We start from the raw sequence: 23,822 nt of genomic DNA, 5'->3' as shown, positions 1-23,822 counted from the left end.
GAGTGTTCGATATCTTTGCAGGCTGAATGGCCTGTTGATTTGAGATGCATATACCATGCCTTCCCCCTTTTATCTTTAAGGATTCATGACATGGGCTGCCGTTGAGGGAACCACACATCTATCTTGATGGCAGAAATACGGTATTTGGAAATCTCGGGAAAACCTCTCTCAGGATAACATTTTCAGTAGTAGGTTTTCCTCCCTGTTACCTCTGGTTCCTATTCCATTGCCCTTTATCAGTACAGGCTTTTGAAAATGCCATGGATTAAAGAGGTCCCACTGCCCAGGGCTGAGCGTTTCTTTGCCCGGCCTGGTCTCTGCTAGTGGGTGGGTAAGTGGAGCCTTTGGAAGAAGGAATCAGTGTATGGACTGTTCAAGACAGACACATACTTATCTAATTTAGGCATTTCTAGCTGTAGGAAAGGCAATGATGTGATCTATTCCAATGAAGAGTTTACACTTTGGAAACTCAGTTTCAGAAAATTCTTCCATAATCCAACCTAAATCTTTTCTGCTTTACTATTTTACTATTATTTACTATCTCTTAAGCCAGAGATAGGCAACTGCTGTTTTCCCGTCTTAAAACTCTAGAAAACTGGAGTGTAGAGAATGGGCAAGATGAGAATGCCTCATCTATGTATGTGGCTTAGTCAAAAGCTATTTCCTGAATCTCTCATGTTTAGATTTTCTCATCAACGTTAATGACCACTTTCAGGGCCTCACTCCCTGCTCCCCATCATGCCTGCAGGTTCCCCCTCTCTTTCTTCTCACCATTTAACAGGTATAATAAAGCTGGGGAATCTTTACAGTTGGTGATTTTATATCATAGATCAAAGATCAAAGCAGAGGAATACACAGCAACCGTAAAATTAACTGCTTTTTCAATTTTACAATGCTTTCAGTGATAGAGAATCTTATAAATTTAATATTAATTAAACACTTAGCTTTTAACCTCCTCCTGCATCTACTTTTGGCTGGTGGCTGGAAAAAATTAATTGGGCATCTTAAATCTTGTATTACTAATGCCTTGACAGGAGGGGTTTCAGAAGCACTTAGAACTTCAGCAAAATGTACTTGGAGCATTTGTCCTTCCACTCACCTAATTGAAAATGCCCCCTTTTTTCCTTAAGGAAAAACGAACCATTTGCAAATTTTTTTTTAAAGGAAGCATAAGTTACAGTCCCCTTTCATAGCCAAAGCTTTAACTCAGTCCCTTGGCACATTTAACACTTCACAAAATGGAAGCCATTGAACTTCCATTATTATAAATGCTCTATTGACTTTTGAGTGTGTTGGTACCGATGTGTGGCCAGCAATTGCTTGGCCTAATCATTGTATCACCTGAAACCTATGCATGTTCGATCCAGCAAGCGGTGCCTCCTGTTTTGGTGAGCTCACTTTGGCATGGTAGAGTCAGAGGTGGTGGCATTTGAGAATGGACCCGCAGCATCGTGAACAGGAAAGCTAGAATATCAGTGAAAGGAAATAATATTTCTCTTGAAGGAAGCCTCAAGAGATGGGAAGCCAATGTGATGGAGGAGATGTTTTGGGGAAGCTAGACTAGGCTGTTCACATTTCCTTAGCTCTGGAAGGAATAGGCCATGGCCTTTTGTTGGGGGACAAGCATTTCTCTCTTTAAAAGCCAGGCAGGCATTCATGGCTGTGCTTCAGAAGTGGCTCAGTAGAAATAATAATACCAATACATTGCATCTCTTTTGTATTTTTTTTCTCCAGTGGGCTTGGAGAACTTTATCCAGATAATCTCATTTTTCTCACACATCACTGTGTTAGAGAAGAAGGCCCCTGAATTTACCCAAGCTGGTTCTCTGCTATGACCGTATATTTGAAACTAGCAACTGGAAATTATAGTGAATAGAGCAAGAACCCCAAGAATGGATCTTTCTGTACCTGTTTTAGATTCAGGTAACTGAGAAAAGTACATTAATTGCTTTTTGGGGACATCTGTTCCTAGCACAGCGCTCAGTGAAATCCCTTGGGTTTATGAGTACCTGACTTGGAGAAGAATTATAAGAAACAAAATTTGGGGGAGAATTTAAAATGTCATTATTTACTTTACAAAAATGTTTTAAAAATTTTACTCTGAAAGGCTTCACTGCAGGTTTGCTTTAAATTGCTAAGTTTTCTAGTCCTGTAGTCATCTAATGAGACTATAAATCAGTTTACAACTGATACTTTAGAAGCATATTTTTTGAGTAAGGTAAGGGATATAGAACATGCAACATGGCAGTCCCCTATCTCCTGCTCTGGGTTGCAATGGTCTCTTTCTCCGAGTCCAAACAGTCACCTTGACAATCCTTGATGGCAGTAGGGAGCATTTAATCCAACTGTGAAATAATAAATTAGCTGTGGAGTCACCACCAGAACAGGGAATCCTGGCTTTATGCACCTGGCTAGTTTGCACTCCCTGTGAAACCATCACGGTTCCTTCTCATTGCAGCTGAGCTTTCTGAATCTTTTAAGAACTGAATTGATGGGATGTGGAATTTGATAGCTGATAAATTAAGGATATTGGTAAACGTAGCAACTCTATTAGAAGATAGCATTTCCAAGATCAGTAGCAATATTTGCTTGCGTTGTTTGTGAGTGTATCTGTGGAGGTCCTTTATATCTGTATCTCTCTCTTTCTCTATCTATCTAGATATATATGATATGTGGGGTGCTATAAAATTTTTAGTGCCTTAGTTTGGGTTGACCGCCTTATTACTCACGAGTGAGCTATACAGGTCTTCCTTAACAAGTGGCAATAAAGGCTTTACAGCACCCCTTACACCGTCACATATTTTTGTTTAGGCCACATATTGTCTTTTTCTTTTTAAGTCTCCCTTTGCTCATGTCCCTCTCAAGTACCTTTGTTGCCATGGCAACAGTTCCATCGTTTCTTAGGGTAGAGCAGGATGACATCTCACGCAAGATTCTTTAAGTCAATGCTTGTTTGGACTGACCTCAAACACTCAGCTGGGGCCAGTGCTGTGGCCCTTACCCTGGTCATCTGTGACACTGTTTTCTCTTTTTTGCTCGAGGCTCTGTTTATTAGACTGCCATGTCTGTCTCTACATTAATATTGGCGGTGTCTCCATGGACCTGTTCCAAGGAATGGAAAGAAGCTGATACTCATGATCTAAAATTGAAAAAAAAATGTTAGTGTTAAGCATTTTGGGTTAAATATGGAGCTTTGTGAGTGGTTGGATGCATAGTAAATACTGTGGCAAGATGGAAAGAGTGAGGGCAGCTCATCCTCTGCATGTCAATGTTCTCTTCGGAATTCCCTCACGGGCTTGGTTTTGACAGGTTACCATGTGCGTTTTTCAGTCCTCTCTGTGTGTCTTTAAGACCCAGCAGACCTACCTTCTCCCTGACTCATGGAATATTAGTCCTAAAAGGGAGTCACAGAACTGAGTCCAGTGCACTGATTACATTCTTAGGGAAACTGAGACCCAAAGGGGCATGTGTCTTGCTAAGATCACTCATCCTTTATTGGTGCAGATGGGATGAAAAGCCACATCTCCCAGTCTTCAGTTGGGCTTCACCTTTGCTACAGTTTGTTAGTTTTTTAAAACAGAAATTATTTGAAAGGTTTTACTGTCAAGCTAATTTCCTCTCAAGCCACTGCAACATTTCTGTAAAAAGTGGCTGTAGCCATAGTGGAGACCTCATCTGGCAAATGTGGACAGGTGGTGAGACTGTACCTCCAAATTTCTTAATTCTTTTTCCAACAAGAAGGTTGGCTTGCCAATTCTTTGATCAAAGGTAGGAGTTTCTGTAATCTGTTCTCTTAACCACATTTGGGATGCTTGTATATATGACTACATATATTTATATATTTTTTATGGGCAATATTTTGACTGTTTCTCTTTTGAAAGACAGTGCGAATGAGTATGCCAAAAATCACAGATGATATGAGAAATGCTATCAATAAAAGCATTTTTTCAGAAAGGTGAATAAAATAACCCCAAGATAACGTAAAATTTTTCCTAATGTTATTTTGCAAAGTCATTAGAAAACCTAATGCTTGTGACCAATGGGGTGATGCTCGTGGGACAGTACATGGCTGACGTTGTGGTTTTCACTGGGCAAAATAATTCAGATCTACGAGTCTTTTGGCATGGGCATAGACAGAAAGATTGCATAATTTGTTCTTGGATGACGTGAAAAAGAACCCTGAATATATTTTTCGTTTCTATGCTTCCAAAGTCTGAGTGGGATGTTTTACATGGATGGGTAATATGGGATTTTAGGAGACAGATAATGCTCTGTTTTAGATCTTCACTTGGTCTTTCCAACTTGTAGGGGTGGTGTGGTGATCACATATTTGACTAGTTGTTATGCTGTTTTCATATTTAAGCTGCCTGTAGCAATTCATGATTTGCTATCAGTACATCTGTCAATCTGTAATATTACACTCAATATCTGTCTTCTTTTACCCAAATATTTGGTAAAAGAGAAAGCTAACATGCACTAGGTTCCTACCAAGCAGATAAGATGAGATAATCTATGTAAAGTACATAGTATAACCCTGAAAGGGATTATTAGTCCCACTTGACAGATGTGGAAAATGAGCCCTAGAGAGATTAAATAAAATAGAACCTTCTATGACTAAGTGACTAAATTCAGGTCTCTGATTTCAAAGCCCATACTCTTTCCTCTGAGTTGCATTGCCCCTACCAGGTACTTGGCAATTACTGTCTTGTGCAATCTTTGGATCTTTGCCTTGATAATGTGCTTAATCATTCCCTTCACAGTTCATAGTAAAGTAAGAATGACGAGCATTTAGCATCATCACACACAAGCCTAAGAGTCAGCAAGACTCACCTTACTGTAAAGCTAGCTTCATCAGCTCCAGCAGCTTTCCAGGTAGCAAGATGTCACTGGCAGAGTGGATAATGAACTAGCACATGGGCTGCATCAGGAAGCCCTGGGGACCTCGCAGAAGTTGAGAGTGTGGAGTGGGAGAATGGGAGAAGGAGTAATATATTAACCTTACTGATACACAAAGTTGCTCCTTCTTTTTCTTGCAGGTTAGTGCACATAATTTTTATCTCACTATTACTGTGTTGTTTTTGTTTTTGTTTGGCTTTGCAGTTTAAGATAGCTTTTAAAAGCCGCCATCTGGTTTAGGTGCTAGATGAAAGTTCTGGTTAAAACCAAACAAATAGTTTCATAACCTAGTGAGAGAGTTTTTTTTTTTCTTTTTTCTTTTCTACAGTATTCAAAGTGCTTTCCGAACAAACTTAAATTTGTTTGGATGTAAGCAACACAGAGAAGTCAGAAAACGAGGCTCTCAGATTCAAGTAATAAAAGCATGGGAGCTGGAGGAGAGGGACAAAAAAATTAAGTAAAAGAGGAAAATAAAAACTCTCACTCTGCATTGACCCTTTTACTGAGGTGTAAGGTACAAAGCATAAATAATCCACATGGAGAGTGACAAGTCCACTTACTTAATTCATTATTTATTTTAGTTATTGGAGAAGCTCATTTCTGCTTAGCCTCCGGGCATATTTACAAGTGTGATAGAAAAAAGACAGTCCCTGCCATTGCTATTTACAATCTACAATAGATAATATATAAACAAGACATATTATTTTGGTAGACAGATGCATCCAGATACACTTTAAACAAACAAGAGTACAGCAATTAATGTGCATATGAAATCCGTAAGATAAATCAGCTATTGTAGCACGTGAAGGAAATTAATACAAATTAAGGAATTGGAACAGATTTGGGCCATATTCGACTATTTTCATATTAAGAAACATTATTTTAGAAGATCTGTTTGGCTGCAGCGGAGTCAGGAACTGGGCAAGCAGTGTTGTGACTTCCTTGTTCCACAAGCAGAGCCTGGGCAGCACTCAATAACACCCCTCACCTTCATAGGCCATCAGCCGTAGAGAGGCAAATTAGAGCACTGGCATAAGCCACAAATCACAGGCTGTTGTTAGATTTAGTCTGACCCTTAGCATCATTTTATCGGAGTCCTCTTGAATTTAATGTGATTCCCTTCACACCACCCCCTCTCTGGACAAATACTAATATTGTTATTGTTATCGCCATGATTACTTGTGGCTGACCTAATACCCTTCTGCCCTGAAACCACAGGACCTTGCCGCAGCCTAGGCATTAATAGCCCTCACAGCACCTCATTGACATGGCTGCACTGGAGTTGAAGTTACAAAGCAGGAAGTATCATTTAGTGCCCCTGCTACCCTCACCCCTTTCATCTTTATTATGCAGTTTCTTCTTATGGTGCTGCCCATTTTCCCAAGGAATTAAAGTCGCAGATATTTTTATTTCAGGGGAGGGTGAGGGGGAAGTTGGGCTCTGAGTGTAGAGAAGCAAGAGCTGGCACACCTGTCCTTAGGTTCACAGCACAGCCTTTCTCCTGCTGGACACAGGAGTAGGATGAAAAGCCAACATCAATAACCTTGAGTATATAGTTTCATAATCTATGAATAATTTCAGGAATTACAGATGTACTCTTAGTGTAGAACATGCAGAATGCCCACCGTGGATTCAACACTGTGCAAACTATGTGTTTGGGGTTTTTTCTCAATTGGTGGCTTTATATCAACCTCCCCAGCACACTTATATCTAGGCTTTTATAATGATTAATACACTAGGAAGAATCAGTGGTACGGACACATTGGACATGTGGTATTTATGGTCTAGAGGATATTATTACCAGGAACTCATTGGTGCTCTCCACAAGTTTGATGTTGGTTGAGCAGTAAACACGGAGGCACAAAAGGATATAATTAAGGTGACTCTGGAAGTCATCTAAAAAGTGGGAAATGGATTTTATGGTGCCTAGATCCTAGGGTTCATGTAGAGTTAAGACCTGGAAGAGACTTTGGAAATCCCCAGTCTTGTTTTATAGATAAGAAAACCTAGAGTGGATATCAGTTTGCTTAAGGTCGTACAATTAGTCAATGGCATAGCTAAGACTCAAAACTAGTTTGCCTGTTAAGTCCACCATAACATCCTCAATGTAGAATGTCCTTGAATGGATGATGTTACTGACTTCTTTTCTTCACAACCATCTCTCCTCTCTTTCTTTTCTTTTTTTTTTTGAGATGGACTTTTGCTCTGTTGCCCAAGCTGGAGTGCAGTGGCACAATCTCGGCTCACTTCAGTCTCTGCCTCCTGGGTTCAAGCAATTCTCCTGCCTCAGCCTCCCGAGTAGCTGGGATTACAGGTGTGCGTCACCATGCCCAGCTAATTTTCTTATTTTTAGTAGAGATGGGGTTTCACCATGTTGGCCAGGCTGGTCTCGAACTCCTGACCTCAGGTGTTCCACCCACCTTGGCCTTCCAAAGTGCTAGGATTACAGGCGTGAGCCACAGCACGCAGCCCCTCTCTCTCTTTAGACTATTAATAGTTGGGTCATTTTCTATTACTAGTATTTTCACTGCTAGGTCCATTTTGTTATTATTTGGGGACTCAGTATGGACTGTTTCTTGGATCTGGTAGAATTTGAATGGTGTACGTTATCATGAATACTGAATTACCTGAGCCTTTCCCTGCAGATTTCATGTACTATACAAGGAAAAGTGTAATGTAGTGGTTAAGAGCATGGACTGTAGACTGTGATTGCCAGGATTTGAATCCCAGCTCCTTCAATTACATGCTAGTTGTTTTGGACACATTATTTAACCTCTCTTTGCTTCAGTTTCCTAATCTATGTAATGGGAAGGATAATAGTAGTATCTACTTCATAGGTATCTGCCTCGGAGTTAATACACAGAAAGCAATTAAAACAGTGCCTGGTGCATGTTAAGCCTCACAGTATATTTGTTATTATTGTTATTATTATTTTCTTCACTCTCCAGCAGTGGCCTTGAGCTACCTAAAAGGTTATGTAATTTAATCTTCCATTCAACTGAGGAAGGAGCTCTGTTGTAACAGTCCCGGGTGGCGTTATCCAGCTCTGCTGTGGCACAGCCGTGGATGAACAGTTTCTTCCTTGTGAGCCAGCTCCCCACCACCTGTAATGCTCAGTTTTTAGTGCCAGCTTTGTCTTCTGGACCTGCACAGTGTAAGGCTTTTCCTTCTTCTTGTTTGGAGGTAGCTCCAGCGTTGCTCACTGAGTATTCCCTGTCCTGAAGCCTATAATTGTGGGGTTTCTGTGAGATTTGGCCAGAGGCTTCTTGAGGGATGTGGCCAGGTGAGTTTCGAAGGTCGAGATTAGTGCCGTTGACCTTCTGCAGTGCCCTGCCTGGCCCCACACCAGCTGACACTTATCTAGGACTAAAAGGATGGTTATAATAAAACACCGATACAGGTAAGTGCTATGGAAAACAAAACTTATCATTTTCCTGGTCCTTATCTCCTAAAGCATTTATTATTTCATGAACGCTTTGAAAAGAGAGTGCTTTTTGAGCTTGGGGTACTGTTGAAACTGACTGGACCTGACTACTATGGCAGTGCTTAAAATCAGTTTCTTCTTTAGTCCCTCCCGCAATGCTCGTTGGGTTTCGTTTCTGGAATATGAATTGCCAAAATTAGTTGAACTGCCTGATGGAGGATTGTAAGCTCAAAAAGGATGTGTCGGCTTCCCATTAATACACCAACACCATCTGATAGACACAAACTTTCTTTTTACCCAGCATAATTGGGCAAGGTCAGGACTCCCTCGGACTTGGTTTGGGGTCTTTGTTGTAGGGAAATAAGTTCTTTGGGAGAAATGATTACTCTCAGTTATTTCCTAGCCTATCAGGACCTGGAAAGACCCCAAATTTTGAGGATGGGGCCTTTTGGAGAGTGCCAGGTTTCACCAACCATGTGCACGTGGTTCTATGTAGACCTGTCCATTGATCTTGGAGCCTATGCTTAGCGTCATAGGTGACAAGGGGCCATGTTGCCTGCCTGTAGTGATGGCAATTGTGGGCAGGAGTTAACTCTAAGGCTGCGAATATTCTGTACCTTCTTTCCTTATTCTTATAAGAGGCAAGTGATACAGCTTAGAGAAGGTAGAAGTGTGTGTGGGGGAAGGGCTTTATTGTGAGGGTGGGGGTGGGGAGAAAAGGAGGAACAACTGTAAAAAATGTTAATTTATTAATCACTGAATATATAGCAGTTCATCTGAAATGCTGTTGCTATGCCAACACCCTGGGAGTTTATTTTCTTAATCCAAGAGAGGAGCTCTCAGTCCCCTGCTCCCCTGCTGTGTCATTTGAATTTGCTGCTGCCACCGCTGCCACCATGGTATCTGTTTTAAAAAGTGGGGGGCGAGGGGGGAGGGAGGGGAACCAGGCTAAACCACCAAAGCAGTCAAATGCAAAGCAGTAAGAGGCCTTTCTCAGTGCGACTTAGTAAAAATGACACAAATTAATATACTCTACTTAAACCAGACCAAGATTAATGGTTCTCTTTCAGTGCAGCTTAGCCCAACTGTCACTCGACAGGCGTTTGTCGGACAAAATCAACACTAATCAACATTTATTCGTCTCTTGCCCTTGGGTCTGAGGCGCGCGCGGGCTGCGCCATTCTCCCGCTCGTCTCGCCACGCTTTTCACCCTCCATCCAGCCTCGCCATATATCACCCTTCCTCCTGTGCCTCTCCTCGGACGGATCCACACACTCAGCTATCAGGGTACATTAGAGGCATGATAGATTTTCTGTTTTAATTTACATCTATTATATTGCAACATAACAGATTTTGATTCCGTAGAGACCGGTGTCTCCTATAGCCAGACTCCTTGGGAGGATTTCTGCATTAACTTATTAAGGTTCGTTAGGATGCAGCTTCAAATAGATTCCCTTCTCTCTGGCTTGTTCTCTCTCTCTCTGTGTGGCAAGCTCAGTAAAGATGTCTTGGTGTACCTTATTCACAAGCACAGCTCATTTTCTTTAGACTTGGCTTCCTGTGCTGGATCACATGAGGCTGGCTGGGTTCCTCCTTTACTTTCTGATTGGACTTTGATCAGCCAACAATGGGTGTTGCAAGCTCCCCAGTCCCTGCCTGGTCTGGGTAAATGGGCCTTGACAAATCTGGTGGCCTCCAGTCAGTGGGCACCCCCTCCCAGGCTTTAGTTCTAGCCCCCAGCATCTTTCTCTCTCTCTCTCTTTTTTTTCTCCTTTTGATCTCAGTTACAGTTAGATTTTATTTATATTGGAACTCAGGTCTACAGAGATGGAAGGGGGGAGGAACACAGTTTCTTGGGTTAACCAAGGAGAAGGATGTTGAAAGCATGACTGAAAGAGTGAGTCTGAACAAGGCTACTTTCATTTCTACATGACCATCTTGAAGGCATCTTATTTCAGCTTGGAACAAGGTGCATGAGCCCAGCTTGTTTGTTGCATGTGGGAAGTGTATATTTTTAGTTGCCTTGTAGAGTGGCTTTCCACCTCATTTATGAAATTGGCTTTTTATTTTTATCCTTTTCTCTTTTTCCCTTTCACCAGAGTTGGAATGTGAAGCACAGTTTCTACTTGCTGACATAGTATTTCCTCTTGATTTTTAGTGGGGTTGGGGTGTTTTATGAGTACTAAGGTCACACTGAACTTTGGACACCTAGTCACCTTGTTGCTGGCTGCAGAGAAGAGCTTGAGAAGGAGACAGAAATCTTCTCGTCTTCTCATCATGGCTTTGACAAATGCCCAGGGAGACTGCGACTTTCTTCTCAACTTGGCTGTAACACTGGAGCCCTTGGCCACTTAGAAGGCCTGAGTTTTTTTATATTTTCCACCAAGCTGCTGATTCTAAACTGTGGTGGGGTTTCTTTCGTGGCCAGAATGGGGAGAAACCGTGGGCTGAGTTGGGGATGTGTGGTTTGTGTGTGTTTATGTGTGGTCACTGAAGTGTAGGATATGGTAGGAGGATGGCTTAGGACTTCCATTTTGGTTTCTTATTACACAGCAATAAAGTAAATGGGGCTTAGTATAACTTTGCACTTATAGAAATGTAGCTCAATTTAAGAAACAAAACTCCACCAACAGGAGTGCTCAGTATCTTCAGCTTGGGAAACTGACCTCGTTAATTTTAATGAGGGGAAAAATTCTCCAGCTGGGGCTGAGAAGAAAATGAAATACCAATGAGGTTATCACTTTGGATGATCTCACTGAATTCAGACTATACTCGGAACGATGCTTGGAGAATTTTCTAAAATCCTATGGAGAGATTTAGAAGAAAATGCATATGCCCTTGATAGTATTAACAGACTGCTTTCCCTGATAGGCAGAGCCGAACTCTATATAGTGCCTCCTAAAGGGGTCATTTGAAAAGTTAACATATTAAAAAGTTGGACCAAAGTAAAACTGAGAGAAAAAATAGATTAACGTGATTCTTATGTGGGTCTAGCATGAAAGCAGTGGGGCTGGTCGGACGGTGGCTGAGGCCGTTGACTATAAGCCAGGGGCTCCTGAGTTCAAGTGCCTACTGGGATGCTAACTTCCTGTGGGATTTTGGGCATCTGTTTTTTATCGACCAAAGGCAGGAGGTAGGGTGAGGGAGTCCTGTTATTCAGTAGGCAGCTATTTGATTTGCTCAATAAGTTGATGACTTTGGCCCTGCTGCTGAGGAGTGACAGATTGTGACCAATGAGGTTAAGATGACTGTAGGACAAGTTTGCCCTCAGTGAGGAGAGGCCTGCCAAGTTCCACTGACGTTTGGTTGGGGACCACAGAAAGAAACATCACCATTCAAGGTATTTGGCCCTTATTTTGTCCTAGTTCACTAAATGGCAGATCCTGGGGAGGAGATTATTTCACCAGTGGATTCTTCAGAGGTATGGGGGCAGACAGAACAGGCTTTCTTCTCCAAAAGTTCAAGCTTGCTGACTCAAGCTCTTTACTCATCTCTCTGGCATGTCACTGCACTCAGGAGAAGATTTGTGCAACTATCAGGTGCAAACTCAAGTATCACCAAAGGGATACTTTCTGATTAAATAGAGCCATCGTGCTCTGGGGACCATCTCAATATCAATGGAATATTGAGGGGGTCTATTAATGTTTATAAGTTCCTTTGAAATTCAGCCCTTTTCTTTGAAAGCTGTAAGGCAGCAGTTAAGGGCACTCGTACTGCTGCTATGGCTGTGTGTGTATGTGATGGGAAAGGCTGGTTGCCAAGCAGCGGAGAATGGACATAATCGTGCTGCCTAGCAACAGCGGCAGCGTGGTCACTTGCGCAGATTTCTGCGCCTCTTCCTGTTTGGTCTGCTGGAAAATACAGATGGCTTCTATGGGTCGCTCTCTGCCCTAGCCATAGTGAGAGGTAGGAAAACATTATGAACCAGGGTGGAAAAATACACAAGTGCATGTTTTAAAGTGATTCGTTTCCAAGCTGCCTAGGGCTGAGCAGGGATTCTTACATAGCATTCCTCAGTTTCCCCTTTGAAGATATTGTGCACTGGCATGTTGACTTGTAAGCAGGAAGAAGAATCTTTGAAAAGTGCTAAGGCCCCTCTGGGTGCTGCCTCTACTGAGCCCAAGCCTTTACCCTGCATGTGTGAATATAAAGCCACCAGTTTTCTGATAAAGACACACACATACACTCACACACACTCACACCATGGGTGAAAACGACAAGTGGAGCAGAGCGTGACTACTGATTGTTCTTTGAGGCCGGAGGAACAAAGCAGTCAGGAGCGATAAAGGCAGGCGATCCCTGCTGGTTTGCCCTTTCTCCAGCTCTGACCGTCACCCTCACACATGACACTCTTGAATGAGGTCACCTGCTCACTACAGATTCTAAAAGGGGCTTGCTTGGCAAAGACCTCCAGGGTCAGAGTGCTGGCCTTTACTGTTCTTGGCAGTTGTGTGCATGGAACATTGGAAGCGTTTGGAACGGAATGCTTAAGGAAGATATTATTTGGCAGCAAGAAAAAGGGAGTGTGCAGACTCCCCCTACCCCTCCTGGGATGAGTAGGTACTGCCTGCCCGTTTTTTCTCTACAGGAGTTGAATAGTAGCCAGAGTACAGGCTTGGCATCAGAAGGCCTTAGTTCAATCCTTATCTCTTCTACCTACCAGCAGTGTGGCTTTATGCAAGCTCTTGTTCATCTGAACCTTACCGCTCTTGTCTGTAAGGGATAGCAATATCTGTTTTACAGAGTGGGCTGAAAGGTTAAAAGAGGCGCTAGTTCTATTTGGCATGCAGCAAGTATAAAGTAATTGTTGCTGTTCACCTCCTCTCCATGATTAAAGAGTAGGAAGTTGGGAAAAGAAGGTGAGCACTGCAGCTACCTTGTTGATTCCAAACTTCAGTGTCTTGGTTTTTGTCTTCCTTCTTAGCCTCCTAAATGAAGAGCCTTTATCTCCCTCTGTTTAGATTAGAAAAGATGAGAGATCTCTCTCCTTTTGGTGCTGGGTGCCTGGATGGTATTAACTGATTTTAGTGATTTCTTAATCCATACAGAATCAGTTAGGATGGTTTGCTCCCATCTTATGGATGATGAGACAGTAGTACAGAGCAGTGGGATGATTTGTTTGGAACCCTGGAGACCATTAATTCCAAGATCCAAATCCTATGGCCTGTGCTCATTTTGGCAGCACATATACTAAAGTTGCAATGATACAGAGAAGATTGGCGTGGCCCCTAGGCAAGGATGACATGCGAAGTGGTGAAGTGTTCCTTATTTATTTATTTATTAAGACAGGGTCTTGCTCTGTCACTCAGGCTGGAGTGCAGTGGCATGACCATGGCTCTCTGCAGCCTTGACTTCCTGGGCTTAAGCGATCCTCCCACCTCAGCCTCCCTGTTAGCTGGGACTATAGGCATGCACCACCATGCCCAGCAAATTTTTTCTATTTTTTGTAGAGATGAGGTCTTACTATGTTGCCTAGGCTAGTCTCAAATTCCTGGGCTCAAGTGATCCTCCTACCTTGCCTCTCAAAATGTTGGGATTACAGATATAAGGCACTGTACCCAGCTGTGTTCTATATTAAAAAAAAAAAAAAAATCCTATGGCCTGATGGTACAGATGAAGCCCCTGCCAAAGCCAGAGGGGCTGGAGTAGGTAGAAAGCCGCCAAGGAGTCCGAGCGTTCTAGGTATTGACAAGACTTGAATTTTAGACTTCAAAATTGTGACATCAGTGAATGTTCCCCAAACAGATCGCAGCCTGGCTCCTGGAGGTCTGGATGTGCTAGGTGGGTCAGTAGGGTTGGAAGAGGGCCCTTGCATCTTTTTTGCTCTGTTTACATTTGTATGTCTGCTAGTATACAGAGTAGCTAAGGGATCCAAATGGGGAAAGGCCTTGGGTTCTAAACTGGCCTTTCATCCAAGTCCTGCTAAGAGCTCTTGTTCCTCAGTTTCCCCAGCTAGAATGATGAAAACATTGACCTATTTCTCAGAACAAGGTAGGTCAGGGGTTTGGAATTACTTATCTGGACTACTGCATAAGTGCTCCACTCAGCAGATTGCTCCTGGTGCAACATACATACTGGGAAACGATGTGATGACACTAGCACAAAGGACAGTTTATAGTTATTTTCTGTGGTTCCTCGTTTTTTGGTGGTTTTTTTTTTTTTTTTTTTTTTTTTTAGACGAAATTTTGCTCTGTTGCCCAGGCTGGAGTGCAGTGGCACGATCTCAGCTCACTGCAACCTCTGCCCCCCCAGGGTCAAACAATTCTCATGCCTCAGCCTCCTGAGTAGCTGGGATTACAGACGCCCACCACCATGCCTGGCTGATTTTTTTGTATTTTAGTAGAGACGGGGTTTCACCATGTTGCCCAGGCTGGTCTCCAACTCCTGAGCTCAGGCAATCCACCTGTCTTGGCCTCCCAAAGTGCTAGGATTACAGGCATGAGCCACTGCAGCGGCCGGTTCCTTGTGTCTTAAAGCAAACACAGGCACAGTATTCTGGGCAAACCAGATGTTAATAGCTTGACCTCTCTGTCAAAGGAGGACTTGGTTGCTTAAGACCCTTAAAGCTGTCAAAGTTACAGCTTCTCCAGGATACTATCATCCTCACCCATTTCTTATTCTCTTTGCAGGGAGAGATCATCTCTCAAAAAACTCCCATCAGAGCAACCATTCTGGGACTTTGAGCAGAATGCTTAAGGCAGTGGTTCTAAAATTCCACACCACCTGTTCTTCCAGTTGTGTCCTCTCTGAGCTGCCTCTGACGGTCACATTCCATGGCCATGTGCCACAGCAGACTTGTGATACTGATTTTAGTGTTGTCCTTGGCCATTGGGGGAAGGGAGGAAGGAGAGAGAAGAGAAGGGGAGAGAAGAAGAGAAATGGGAGTGGGGTCCATTCATCCATCTCTCTTGTCATTAGGGGCCTAGCAGTTCCCACTATGGTACCTAGGAAACTAGCTTGGACCTGGAGGCCATCCAGTGACCTAGTCTGGGCCAGTAAAGCCACCAGGCCATTTTCCTGCTTCGGACATGCTTTCTCAGCTGCCCTCCCCCTTAGCTAGGGCTGAAATGACTCATTTTCCTGTGCCCTAGTTCCACGGGGTTTCATCTCTGTGACTCGGGACAGAGGCCTTGGTTGCCACCAAAGGCAGCTTATGGTGTAGCTTCAGGTCTGGCCTGACTCAGTGGCCTTCCCTCAGCTATTCACTACGGAGGCAGTTAATGAAGAAGACACAAGGGTAGCAGGCCTGAGGGATAACTTCAAGGCTAACGTGTCTTTTTTCCAGTACTTACTCTTCTTTTGAATTTTAAGAATTCCAGATTTTATTCTAAGTCAGAGAATACTGTGAGAAAGGATTTTATTGTATCCACTCTCTCCAAATGGCGTGAACATCTGGATTTGCATCCTTCCCATGACAGATATCACAAATTGGGTTGGGTTTTGCATGCTGAGGATGATTTTTGGTATTCAGCTAACACCCTTCCTTTAAGGAAGTTAGAACACTTGATAAATTTTAAGCTTTTGATCCTCAGTAGTACCCCTGGAAAATTAAGGTTCAGTGAGGTAAATTGTCTTGATTAATTATATGACATGCACTGCTTTTTGGTGGCTCTTTTGTTGTGTTTTGTTTTTTCTTTCTCCTTCATTTTGTTAAAATGAATTATGTGAATGCCCAGGTTAGCAGTGTTCTATTTTCATAGGATAAGCCCCATCTCTAATACTGTTTATTTCCATTGTGCCTATTTTTCAGGGAACTCTGTGCCTTTCCACATTTCCATCACCAGCTCTAAGAAGGTACACCTGCAGAGTTTGTTGTGACCCCGTTTCAGAATGGACAGAACCAAGTGCAGGCTTACTCTGTTTGGTAGAGACTGAGTCCCAGCAAGTAGAAGTGTCTTGCCAAGGGGATGCAATTATGAATAGGAAATGGAACTAAAAATAGAACCTAGGTATGACCCCAGATATTTGACCACTCTCACCAACATGATTTCTCCTTTTGGTCTCAGACCAGGACATTCAAGGCATCTCTCCATTTTCATATGGAGAAGCATCCAACTATGTCTCAATGGTTGATTAGGAGACCATATCCTTCAGGAGTCATGTTGAAACTTGTCAGGGTAGTTCCTAAGGTCCTGAGGCCTAGGATAGTACTGTATCCTGGCCCCATGAAATCTGTGGTAGATGGTAAGTGTTCAGTATGAATTTATTTATTTGGTTAGGTGTTTTTTATCGTGGTGAATACAGTTCCTTTAATATGAGCAAGGACTTAGTGAACATGTGCTCTTTGCCTCACAGAAAATAGAAAATGAGATATTAGAAGGAAATAGAACAAAAACTATCTGCCTTCAAGGAGCTCACAGTCTAGTTCTGGAGACTGGACATACGCAGTCTCTGCTCTCTGCTTGGACTGGTGTCACTGTGATCATTCTAAGGTAACGAGCCACCTTTTATTCTTTTACCCAGCCCAGTTGTTTCAGATGAAAGGGTAGAGAAGCCGGCGTCTGCTGTGATGGAGGTGATGTTTTATTTTAAGATAAAGTATAGAAGCAACTGATTGATGGATTATAAACTGGGAGGTCCAGGATAAAGCTTCATTCTGACGGCATCAGTATATTTCACTGGGAGCCTCCTGGGCATTAATTCTGCTGTTAATTTTGTTATTAGAAACCTAGCCAAACAAAGGGAGGTGGCGAAGCTTGAGGCTGGTTTAACCTTGATGAAACAGTGATTTCACCAAGGATGATGTTGCCCCATCCATCTTCATCCATCAAGGCACTGCTGAAATATGCTAATGAAGCCCAAAGATAGGAGCACAGAGCAGTTAAATGGGGCGTTGCAGACGCTCTCCGTACCCCCGTGACAGGGTGATGCCATTTACTCTCCAGATTTAGTATAGGAAAGAGAGCAATGCTGACGTGGTGTCGTGGTGGAAGATAGAATGGAGGCTCCACCTAATAAAAAGAAAGGGCAAAGTTCAGGGTATATATTCTAGAAGAAGATGGGAAAACTTGGTTTTTGGTGAAGGGGTTGGTTTTCTTAATTCTCTTTGGCTCACTTTCTAGCCAGTCCACACAAGAACCAGATATGTGGCATACTGCAGATAGGGCAACATTTTTAAGTTCCAGAATGTGACCTCCCACCATGTGCCAAAGCAAGTTATTTGTTACCATGTCAGTCTGCAGCACTGTTTGTTTCCAATGGTACATGAGCTAATACCTTGGCTTTATTTATTTATTTTTTTAAGTTACAACCTTTTGGATACTTATGACATGCTGGGCATACTACCGAATTATTTTATATGTATTAATCTAATCAGATTCTTACAAATAGCCGATGAAGAAGCAAAGTTATCACATATACTTCCTAGATGAAGTTTGAGAGGCTAAATTCATGTCCAAAATTATGTAACCAGTAAGTGGCATGGTTGGGGTTTAAACTCATGTCTACCCGACTCCAAAGCCCTTGAACAAAATCACTGTGGTCTGAAGACTCTTATGTAGGATATAGCTGAGAATCCCTGATAACCCTTGGGAGCAGCTTGACTCACATATTTATTGCTTGTATATTCTTTGGGTTCAGTTTAACTTTAACTTTGGCATTCCGTTCACAATTCTTTCTTTTGTAAATAGACTATAAGCTCTCTGAGGTCAGCAGCCAAGCCCTTTCTCTAATCTCCTAAATGTCGATGATGTCCCTAGTTTCTATGTGGAGTGTTTACTTTTGGCATCATGCTTCTAATATATGGTTAAAAAAGGCTGGCCAGCTGCTTTCTGGTTTTCATTTCATACATTAGATGAAAGCCGTGGGGGATTTTACTTGTCTTTACAAGTTAATTCTACAGGATTCACAGTTAAATTTCTGTTTCTTTGAATTTATTGGTGGATCCACTTTTGTTTCCTACTAGTACATTACCTATCTAGTCTATATCCAACTGTACAGAAAAAAGTAAACGGCAAATGAAATTTTATTATTATGTATTAAACAGCATCTTTGGAGCAGTCTATATTAGGGAGGTGTGTGTCAAATTCTGCTCATCTTAGGACCCTAGACAGTTCCTCTAAGAGAGCCTGCCACCCTTCGTTTACAAAATGCAGACCCTGAGCTACGAGGTGGTCTTGGGCAAATCAGGCAAAACAATTCCTAAATCTAAAACGTTTATCAGCTTTTGTTTTTTTTTTTTCCTAAATGGAGATAAAGTTGGAAGTTAAAAACAAAAAAGAAGGATGGATTAAAAAATATTTAAATAAGATGCCAAGTAACATGAATTTCCTGAAATAGACTGTTTCAGGATAAAAGCTGTATCTTGGCCTTAATGTGTCTTGTGCCATTTATTAAATCAGCTCTGAACTTTGGGGACTCCAGACTGTTATTAAAGAGTTAATAACCAAAGGCTTCAACGTCCAGGATGTTGTGTGGGTCAGTGTATCTTGCCAAGAGGTAACATCAGCCAGTGGAATCAGTTGGGCTCTCCGTCTGGCAGATCTGTCTCTTTCAGCTGCTCCTCCTCCAGTTTCTAGTCTTGGAGTTCATATACAGTAAATCTTTCTCTTAATAAAGCCGTTTTTCAAATCTGACTTTGGACTAGGGACTGCTTTTTCTCCAAATGCAACAGCTGTTAAACATGGTGCATTGGGCACGGTGTATATCTCTTTGTTTAGTTTTGGGTTTTTAATATGAGCAGAGACATAAAGGAGTGGGAGGACTCTATCGATTTCTTTCTACCCATGAGTCATCCACTGGGTTTGGAAATAAGGCCTCCAGCCTCAAAAGGCTTCTGGGCTCCCTGGGCTTCTCACCCTTAAGGATGAAGCCTATTGTGCCCTAATAACCAGTACAGGATTCCCCCCCTTCTTTTGGTGAGATAGAATTGTAGAGCTCAAGGTGTCCGCCAGCAGAGGCCAGACCTTTTGGCCCCTATCTGTCCCATTTACATGGGGAAAAGCATTTTTGCCCCCTTGCTCTCTGGTCCTTCTGTCACTGTCTCTGTTCCCAATGCACTAGGGAGCATTAACTCCCTGAAGGGGAAAAAAGTTCACAAAAGAAATGAATTATGCATATGGAATTCATTTCCTTGATGAATAGGGAATCTGAACAAACTCCATGGCTGTTTGATTTTAAGGCAGAGGAGAAGAGGGGCTTAGGGCTAAAGAGTATAGTGGGGGGTGATCAAAAAGAACTTGGAACAAGAGAGGTGGGAGAAAAACCATGGCAGGAGGACTTGGGATGGAAATATTGAGGACAAAGTAAGGGGACCTTTGAAAATAGTTGAGGGCCCATTATTCTTGCCAACACGTACACACAGATATATACCTCACTCCCGATTAATGTGCAAATTTGTCCCCAGGGAAATTGGAAATGGTAATGAGATTATACTGGGCAGAAATGACAACACTAAGGTGATGTGACCGTCCTGAATTAAAGTTTTTCAGTGATTTTTTAACTTTCTTCAGTCCAGGTTAACAATGGGCACTTTGAATTTTGAGGCAGGAGTTGTGTGATAGGTAAAGAACTGCATTGAGAAGTGGAAGACTTGGATCCAAGCCTCAGAAGACACAGACTGTGTGACTGTGGGCAAGTCACCTCATCTTTCTGTCTCAGTTATCTCATCTGTAAGTGGGGATTATGGCAACTGCCCTGGGGAAAAAATTATAAGGGCCAAACAAAAGTGCTTTTATGCATAACACAAGATGCGAATCTGAAGGGATTTTATTTTTCTCTCTGTGCCTCCTTTTCTTGATGGCATTTTGGATATTCAGACCTAGTCTTTTCAGCAAGTCAGAATTTCTTTGGAGCAGAAGAATGAAGGGGAAATTGATTCAGGAGCAGCATGCTGGTTAAAGGAACAAAGAAACAAGTGAAAAATCCCATTTTAATCCTCACCGCATCTGTGTTATGAAAACCATTTAAAATAATCAATCTGATGTTTTTGGCAAATTTAGGTACTGAATCAGTAGTGGTTACTGCATAACTAGTTTGATCAACAGTAGGAAAGCTTGTCATTGACAGCCACATACATTATGGAATCAACTAGAGGGTGGTTTTTAGAGCTTCCCTCGTAGGCTGACTACCTAGAAGAGGCAACCTCTGACCTGGCTGCCAAAGACCTGTGGATGCTTCTGATGGGGAGATATGGCCAAACCGACCCCTTACTTCTAATTGTGCTCCATTATTCCTTGTTTCTGAATGCAAAAAAGACTTGGGGACACTAAGTCTTCAGGAGAGATAACAGGTAGAAAGTCACACATACCTGTGCACATTTGTTAGGATATGTCCCTGCTCGTTGAGAGGAGAGAGTTTTTTTGATAGTTATGGGGTCTTAAATCCATTTCAGGATTGAGTAGATTGAGCAGGTCCAACTACCGCCATGTCTCTTTATTTTTCTCACCACCCAATTTCAGTACATGCAGTTTTTCACAGAGGTGTGTTTGCTTTACAGCAAATCCTTTTTAGGGGTCAGGATGTGTAGTGGAATGCCATTGTATCCTTTAGGACTGCCCACCGCAAACACATGCTGTGCACTCATACCTTTAGTGTGGTGGCATTCAGTCCGGTCTGCAGGGCATGGCCCTCGGAAGAGTGTGGAGATGTCCCAGGACAGCCTTCCTGGTAGTAAGGGGGGCAGCCCTACAGGCTCGGGGGTCCCACCCCAACTTCAACCCCTGCACCTTTGTTTCATGGATTTTATTTGCTTGGGTTTGTGGGAAAGAGTCTGCTTTTAAGTAACCTTTGAAACCCAGTGGTGCAGAGAATAGACCAATGCCTAGTATGAATTATTTATTTGTTTATTAAGATTTTCATGGCACCTTCCCTTTCAAAGCTCAAGGCACTGAATGAACTCTTCAAACTGATAGCAGTTAGCACTAAAGGTTGAACAGGGGCCGTTGGAGGAGGAACCACTAGAGAGGATGAGAAAAGAGGGAGGAAGAGCAGAGAGAAGAGCACGGCAGTCCGGACCCCAGAGCCACCACTACAGCCAAAGGAGGAAAATCGTAAAGACTGCAGGCTTCCCAGGAAGGAATCCAGCCCTGCTGGGAAGTTGTTTTCTTATCAGGGAAAGTCACTTCCTTCTGTCAGCCTCCTCCATGAAATCGAGGTGACCTAGTTGATCTTTTAAGAAGCCTGAGGAGCTTTCCTTTTTAGGTGAGCAGGCCTAACCCTTCTGCCAAGTTGTTACGGCAATAAAAATCATCATAAAATTTTTTTTAATATTATGCATAAACCTTTCAATAACAAGTATATTTGGTACAGAGTGGTTTTCAACCCTGGCTGAACATTAAAATCACCTGGGGAACTTTTAAAAAATATTACTAGTGCCTGGGATCTACCCTGGAAGATGAAATCAGAACATCTGGGGGCTGGTGCTGAGCATCTGTATTTTCTCAAAGCACCCCAGCTTTTTTTTTTTTTTTTTTTTTTTTTGAGACAGAGTCTTGCTCAGTCGCCCAGGCTGGAGTGCAGTGGCGCGATCTCGGCTCACTGCAAACTCCGCCTCCCGGGTTCATGCCATTCTCCTGCCTCAGCCTCCCGAGTAGCTGGGACTACAGGCGCCCACCACTACGCCCAGCTAATTTTTTTGTATTTTTAGTAGAGACAGGGTTTCACCGTATTAGCCAGGAAGGTCTCGATCTCCTGATCTCGTGATCTGCCCATCTCGGTCTCCCAAAGTGCTGGGATTGCAGGCGTGAGCCACCGTGCCCAGCCCACCCCAGCTTTTGTGTTATGCACTGGGGTTGTGAAATACCCGGGGACCTGGGAAGGCTGACAATAGGAGGTGAGCTTGAGTGTGCCCAAAGAAAGGCAAAGAAAGGCTTATTATTAGGGGTGTGATTTAAGTGTTTCCAATTAACGGTGGAGGAAGGAAACTTAAAACTGTACTTTGAAGTTACCAAGCTCTAGGTTATTCTTATAGTAAGTGTAGCCCATTTGGCTTGTGTAACTTATTTTTCACATACTTCAAGGCCAGGAAACTTCAGAAGTGTCACAGCAAGTTCTTTGGCCACCTCCTCACTAGCTGGCTCCCACTGAAAGTGTTAGCCACATGCCAGCCACCGTTGTAGGGAAATCACACTTAGGATATTTTACTTGCATGCAGCAGAGAGGTGCTGTTATCCTCCCCATTTTACAGAGAAGGACATGGAGGCCCAGAGAGGCTACATAATTTTCTCTGGGTCCCAAAACCTGTAAATAGTAGAGAAGGGGATCAAACTTGTTTATCTTACTCTAAGCTACCCCGCTCTTTCTACTATACCTAATGCCTCTTAGAATGACCCTGGACTTGTTGATTTGTCAGCTGCTTGCCTTTGGCGGGAGGGCGTTTGGCTTTCTTTTTCAGATAGGAGAGAAAACATGAGAGGAGAAATCAGCTTCTGCAGAGATTACCTTAGAGATTGAGCAAGGCAGTGTAATGTAATGAAAACATGCACCAGAGCAGGGGCCTCTAGCCCCAGGGGCAGGCTTGCAATTAGAACTGGGCTAAAAGAAAGAAAATTGTGGGAGGGTCCAAATGAGTAATATGGGAAACATGCTTTTTGTTTAACTGTGATACCTTTGGTATCACAGTTTTGTGATTGATGTGACTTAGGCTGTTTGCCTCTTTCATTCCAAGATGACACACCTCTGTGGGGTTACTTTGTGTTCATTCTGGACCTGGATCATTTTCAGGGGGTCCATGCTAGAATGTACTGCAATGTGGGAACATTGGCCTACAGATCTAGTTAGGTCCTCTCCCACCGCCATGCACTTAGTCTCTTCACCTGCTGCCTTCCAAAACAAATGGGCTGTGTGTGTCTCCTTCCCTTAACAAAGTATTCTATAATCATATTTTCTAGCTTAAAACAAAATTAGTCTTTTAGATGTAAAACACATCTAAAGCACTTTTATTAATGGATCGCTTTCCTTCAGGGATTACAGTGCTTAGTATGAGGTGCCGACTCATCTATTTTCATGCCATATAGGGAAGGAAAGTGTTAACTATTTTCGAATGTAGAGAATACTTTTGTTGGGAGTCTCTAAACCTTAAACCCAGGACCTGTTTGACAAAACTGTCATCCTCCCAACCCCTTGAAAAGATAATGCCCTAAATCTATCAGTTTTTTCCCCCCAGTATGCGAAACTGGCTGTTTTCTGGTGTTAGTTGTTCCTATGTGTGGCTTGGAGCCACGGCCACTTGGCTTCCTAGATTGTGTCCCATGAATTCAAGCATAAGGAGCTCCCAGTCTGCTGCACCTGGCCTCCCTTGTCCTTCACATCCCTGCAGCATACTGTAGCAAACTTTCAAGTTAGCTTTTTATTGTGTTCCACCCCCTGCCAGGGGTGTGATAGAGCAAACTTAAACTCATGCAACTCAAAATGACCATGCTGGGTCTGTTCTAAGTTTGAATTTGGACCTTGATCCAGCCTTCACATACTTTCTCTTATGAATTCCTTTTAATGCTAGTTAATAAAAATATAATGGCTTTCATGTCCCTTCTCATAATAACATTGCCAGCTTTGGGGGTTCTTT

At 42.7% G+C, this 23,822-nt stretch overlaps 1 protein-coding gene, 1 long non-coding RNA gene and 1 other non-coding gene across 12 annotated transcripts in view; all 3 read left to right on the top strand.

Moving 5' to 3' along the window:
- PBX1 (PBX homeobox 1) overlaps window positions 1-23,822 on the top strand; it is a 326,500-nt gene that overhangs the window by 67,020 nt on the left and 235,658 nt on the right. The gene's annotated exons all lie outside the window — the stretch shown is intronic.
- LOC107969130 (uncharacterized) overlaps window positions 5-23,822 on the top strand; it is a 54,499-nt gene continuing 30,681 nt past the window's right edge. The window contains exon 1 of the long non-coding RNA XR_002939976.2: window positions 5-12,226. This is a non-coding gene — a long non-coding RNA (uncharacterized LOC107969130). The remainder of the gene's footprint in view (window positions 12,227-23,822) is intronic.
- On the top strand, window positions 13,487-13,593 carry LOC112207000 (U6 spliceosomal RNA). Its single transcript, XR_002941478.1, has one exon. It is a non-coding gene; the product is annotated as a U6 spliceosomal RNA (small nuclear RNA).

The sequence above is a fragment of the Pan troglodytes genome, chromosome 1, assembly GCF_028858775.2.
Source record: "Pan troglodytes isolate AG18354 chromosome 1, NHGRI_mPanTro3-v2.0_pri, whole genome shotgun sequence".
Taxonomy (NCBI): domain Eukaryota; kingdom Metazoa; phylum Chordata; class Mammalia; order Primates; family Hominidae; genus Pan; species Pan troglodytes.
Note: the sequence above shows the minus strand (reverse complement) of the source record. Positions and strands in the feature narration are given on the sequence as shown.